The sequence below is a fragment of the Antrostomus carolinensis genome, unplaced genomic scaffold (genome assembly GCF_000700745.2).
Source record: "Antrostomus carolinensis isolate BGI_N321 unplaced genomic scaffold, ASM70074v2 scaffold2091, whole genome shotgun sequence".
NCBI lineage: Eukaryota > Metazoa > Chordata > Aves > Caprimulgiformes > Caprimulgidae > Antrostomus > Antrostomus carolinensis.
The window spans coordinates 95766-101758 of record NW_010294589.1 but is presented as its reverse complement, the minus strand read 5'-3'; positions in this window follow the sequence as shown (position 1 = coordinate 101758).

Sequence of the window (5993 nt, the reverse complement as noted above, 5' to 3'; positions counted from 1 at the left end):
AACTATGATAACTTGCCAGCTAAGTTAGAATTTCAACCTTCAGACCTGTGTAAGTGGTGTGTACGTGACTGCGGAATGATAGAGGGCAATTCTGTAATCAACGCCTGCCTTGTTGGCACAAGGGTTTTTGAAGGACACTAGAGTTTGTGCTTAGAAAATCACTCTTTCTAATTGGTATCAGTGCTCTGAAAGCTTTTCATCTGTGTCACTATCAATTTGCCCTTTTAAAAAAATACTTGCCTGTTTCCACTTTTTTTTTTTTTTTACGGCTTTTGGGGTGGAAGGCAAGATAAAGGAGAGGAAGAATGAAGAACTTTGAAGTTGCTCCATTGTAGCAGCAAAATCAGTAGCTAATTTTATCGTGTCTCTATGTGCTTTGTTACAGTAATACTAGATTTTTCACGTCAATATCTTAGTTGGATTGTGACTGTAGGATAATTGTGCTTTTTCATGAAATTGCTATGTAGTCTTTGCAAGATCCTAAAGCTTTCAACTTGATTAATGAAATGAGCATAGATGTATTTATCTTATGTTTAGGAGAAGTAAAATATAGTTCACACTGAGAGTGCCTTGGCTTTATTTGCATATGTTTTAAGAATGCTTGCTCAGCTCTGCTACAATTAGACAGTTGGTTATTTGGACATTTGTCACCACTGCGGGCTGCTTGTTGTTGTTTCTTAGCAGAGAAAGACTGGCAATAAACTAGTTTCACACTAGGCATTGACTAGGTGCTTTCAGCTGAATTCTGTCTGTCTTAACGGTCACGCTTATTTGAGGTAACTGCAGTTTTTCTGTGGTTTTGATGACTTCCTGAGCATTTTATAGCCAAGCAGCTTTTAGGGTTCTCCACTTAGAAATGTGCAAATACTTCCTCTGTCTCAGCTTCTAAGGTAAATTTGCTGAACTGTTAGAGATGTCAGTTGCAGGAAATCCATGCTAGGAAGGAAAAGAGTGTAACAAACAGAAGGCAGCAACTCCAGTGCTTCTGCCAGCTGATCCCTCTTCCCTCTAATACAGTAGCAAGAAGATAGCAGAGTGGTTGGGCTTTCATACATTCTTAGGGGTGGGACAGTTGAGAAGTGACAGGACACAGAGTCTGTTAATTACCTGCCACATGTTAATGCTGGACATTACTCTTTGCCTTCAACTTGTCTTGTATTAGATGTTCAGGAGTGACCTGCAAATACATGGGAAACTTTATGAATCTGGAAATGTGTCTTAAAGTTGACAGATTTTTCAGTTGACTAAACTTGCTTTTTCACTTATTCAAAACACTTTCCACAGGATATATTCAGTGACTTGTTTACAGTTGTTTTTTGCCCAGGAACTAAATGTGTTACAGGACTGAAAAGATTATTGAAGAGTTATTGAAGCAGTATCTGTTCTGCTTTTTGTCAAAGTTATTGACTGAAAGCTCTCTTGGGAATAAAGCCCCTTCTGTGTACTTAGTAATATAGTTCTGAACATTATAAAATAACAAAGATTGTGTTCCAGCATACCTGTTGTGTGTGTGTTCGTGTGGTTTTTAATGCTACACTATTTCTGCAAAAATGGGGTTTGTGTGTATGCTGACACAACTGTGTTTAAGAAATATTCTAATGCATAAGCAGCTTTTACGAGCAAACTGATGCTATTACCAGTCTAATTCACTCACCCAGCAGAAGAAACAAGATAAACTAGGCAAGTTATGCTATTACAGGTCTGAGAGTGTCTAGATCAGACTGTTTCCCAGTGCACTTACCTTATTTACTGATCACACTTCTTTCTATCCTGCCATAACTGTGCTGGCAGATCTCCAGATCTGCATTTGAAAACATTTGTCCAGAGCAGCCTCCTCTCCTTCCCCAATCCTCCTTAAAGATCAGTCTTGAGCTAATGTGGTGTTAAAGGGATTTGTAGTAAGTAACAACAAAATTTTGTTTCAGATTAAGCCCTGGATAACGCTAAGTACAGTAACAGAAATCTCAAAGCAAATAGTGTTTCTGTGTCAGGTTTTTCCCCCTTGTTACTTCTCTTAACATAAACCCGTCACCTTGCTGTTCATACAAAGCATCCTGTCCATGTTGCCATTGTAAGCCTGCCTCGCCTTGTCTCCTCCTCCCTGATAGACCCATACAGGGAGAGAGACTAGTGTGGCTGAGGTCATGTAAAGTTTTTGGTTGGCCCTGGAAATTTTATTTGTTTGGCCTAATAAGGTGAGTTAGTAAAGGTTTTTCTACCCCAAAGAATTAATAGCCAACAGTGGGACTCTTTCTTGCTCCTGTTTTATAGTTCAAAAATCTATTTGATTAAAAATGTTGTTACACTTAGTACTCTGCTCCGCCCAAGTCTAATCGCTTTTAGTTTTGTTTCATTGATTTGATGTTCTTGGGACAAATAAGATTTTTATTCTAGCATGTGTAAGCTCGCTGAACTGTCAAACAAGTAAGTTCCCTTTTTAAAAAAAACAACCAAACTTGTTACTCCTTCAGATAGGTTGTTAAATAAGAAATGAGATGTGTGATGCTAGTAGCACGCTTTGGCAGCAGCTTCTACTTTGTCTTCAGAGAAGCAAGACTTTTAATACTGTATTGAAATTTGGAGATTAAATACAAAAGTGCTTGTGAAACCAAAAACCTATAAAATTTTGGTTCTAGCTACTAAGAAACAAACTCCAGACATTTTTTAGGGTGTTCTAACAAAGTGACTTGCTGTAAATTTCTTAATATGAAGCTCAAGCACTGCATTATGAGCCAGTTGAGGGAGGTGATTGTCCGGCTCTACTCCACACTGCTGCGGCCTCACCTCGAGTACTGTGTGCAGTTTTGGGTGCCACAGTATAAAAAGGATATAAAGCTATTGCAGAGTGTCCAGAGGAGGCCACTAAATTGTTGAAGGGCTTAGAGGGGAAGCCAGGTGAGGAGAGGCTGAAGTCGCTTGTATTGCTCAGTCTGGAGAAGAGGAGACTGAGAAGAGACTTCATCACAGTCTATAACTTGCTCACAAGGGGAAGAGGAGGGGCAGGTGCTAATCTCTTCTCTCTGGTGACCAATGATAGGACCAGGGGAAATGGCAGGAAGATGCATCAGAGCAAGTTTAGGTTGTACATTAGGAAAAGGCTCTTCACCCAGAGGGTGGTGGAGCACAAGAACAGGCTCCCCAGGGAGGTAGTCAGGGCACCAAGCCTGACAATATTCAAGAAGCATTTGCACAATGCCCTCAGACACCTGGTCTGAATCTTGCGACTGTCCTATGCCGGGGCAAGAGTTGGACTCGATGATCGTTGTGGGTCCCTTCCAACTCTCAATGTTCTATGATTCTGTGTTTTTATGTATGGCTATAAATGGGTGAGAGCATAATATGCTTCTTAATGTAATGTTATGTTACACTGCAATTCATTCACTTATTTAGGCCTCTGTAAGCAAAGTTGTCAAGCTTGGATCACTTGTCCTAATGAACTATTCTTATACTCTGAAAGCATGAGGAGTGAGGGGGAAGCTTCTTTTAAACTCTGCTTCCCTTTTTACTTCTCCTGTGTAGTATTAAGGCTTTTCTGTCCAGATATTCCAGTTCATACCATTTTATGGGTGGGTGAAAATCTGCAGAGATTAACTAGATTGCTGAGTTTCTGCTCCAGTTTTTGAGGCCTTGTTTGAATGGGGGGGGGTGGGGGGGGGCGCAGGGAGGCATGAGAATTGCAATACTTCAAATATATGGTCCAACCTCTCCCCATCTAGTAGATTAATCTCAGTAAGCTGTTTATATTGACACCAATATTGTTTTGGTTTAATTTAAATCTACTTAAATCAATTGCAGCTAAACTGAAATAGATTATTTTGGAAACTCAGACTGCTGCATGGGTTAGCATCTGCTTATGCAATTGGTACCAACTCTGTTGCAACACTCATGTAAACACTGGTTCTAACCCTGCCTAACATAGGTCAGCAACTGGTGTGAGGGTTTGATTAAACTCTTGACTCTTCTGCTTCCACTTTCTTATCTCTAAAATGGGGACAACAGCACTTTCTAAAGCCCTTTCAAAAGGGGAGTTGGCTACATTAGTCACCATGTATGTATTCAGATAGGAAGGAAGCCTAATCTGCTATTATAGATTATTCCAACTTCTTAATTTCAGTTGATGCAACGTAAAAGTTGTTGAAATACTCTTTTTTTTTTTTTTTTTTTTTCCTATTCCAACCAAGGAAAAGTATGTCATAAGCCTATTGGCACAGAAGCTCTCAAAATTAAGCTGTATTAATGAAAGCCATGAAATTGTCTCATAGGTTTTATTTCTGAATGAGAGTAATAGGAGGCCAAAGAAAAGTTGGGGCACTCAGCATCTGCAGAACAGCTGCAGTTCTCATGCAGCAGTAACCTTTAGTTAATTTGTCTTCAAAACATGTCTATGTGGAACTTGGGAAAGTGAAAAGGAAACAGTTCTATAATTGCATTAATCACAAGAGCAAGGGAATGCTAGTAAAGCACTGAATATGCTTTTCATCAAAATAGTTTATTAACTAGTTCATTAAACTGGAATCTAGTCCTGAAATTAACGGAGGAAAATATTCTGTATCGACTGTTAAGTTCTGTAGTCATGATCTGTCAAAGAAGCCAGCTGCCTTTTCAAAACAGTTAGTGCTTACGTCCATTCCACATAAGTGGAAAGGAGAAATAAAGTTAAGCAGCATTAGTTCATTCAAGCATAGGATCTGCAAGTATCAAAAATAGATAAGCTTGGGAGTTCAATTCTGCCATGACAAAATAGTTCCAGTTAACTATTTTGCTGAATTATGAATTTCACTTATTATTTAACTCTGCAGAAAGCCACAAAAAGGAAATAACCTTGTTGATCTCTTTCCATTAATATCCCTCACATTGTTTGTCCTATGAATTATGACTTATAGGAAAATTAACTGACCACACTATACATCATACACAAGCCAGTCTTAAACAGTGCATGCTGTAAAAATATTGACATACCTCCAAGAGGTTAATATCCCTACAAATTAGAACTTTTTTTCCAGAGGAAACAGTAACACCTATTTGTACTGTGGAATTGAAGTAGAGCTCCATTTGTTCATTTTTTTTTATTTTTTTTTTTTTTAATGAACTCTTACCACCTAAATCTCACTTAACTTCACATTTCATCCTAAAATAGAAACTATTCCAAAAGTTAGGGGTTTATTGCAGAATTAATTCATTCTCTCATTACAACAGTTTACCCTTAGTCGTCTTTTTCACACATCTGGGCTGGGAGGTCACTAATAAAGCATGCAGTTAACTCATTGTTATGGCACAGAGAAGGTTAGCAGCAGGACAGCAAGGGTTGATAGTGAGGGGAAACTTAATCTTTTAACTGTAATGGTTCAGTTTGTCAAAAAACCTCAAAATTCACCATGTAGCAGCTTATGACTGCTTGATTTCTGATCAAACAGTGGCTTTAAGTTCTTCTGTGCTTTCTCTTAGGGTCTTGATTGCATGCTTGATTTCATTTCTAAGAATGAAAACTGCTGATGTAGCCATGAGAGGGTTAATTATTACACACTTAAGGTACAGAAACAGCAAGAAGTATTTCCAAAGGCCTGTCTACTTTTCTGTCAGGTCATGTGAGCAATGCTGGCTTGGCCTTAACTTGCCTTGGTAAGGAAGAAGGGGCATGTGCTTGTGTCCAACCTTGTTTGGGCTAAATACCCTTTTGTGGCCTTATTCTTGAATTTATTGCATGAAAACTGAAAGCTCAAACTTGGGTATTACTTTCAGTAGAGACAGTTTGGGAAAGCAATGGGGAGTTTCCATGAGGATGGAGAAAAAGGCAAAACAGAGCTTGTTGCAGACCGTGAAATCAATAAGCATTATCCAAATCCCGGCTGGGCAGAGTACAACAGGTTTTCACAGACACATATGTACACAAAGTGAGGATTTTTGTATGTCTTTTGACTAAAAATTTCTCAGACTGCATATTTTTAAAATATTATTTTGTAAAATAGAGGTTTGTGATGAAAAGCTGCAAGGAT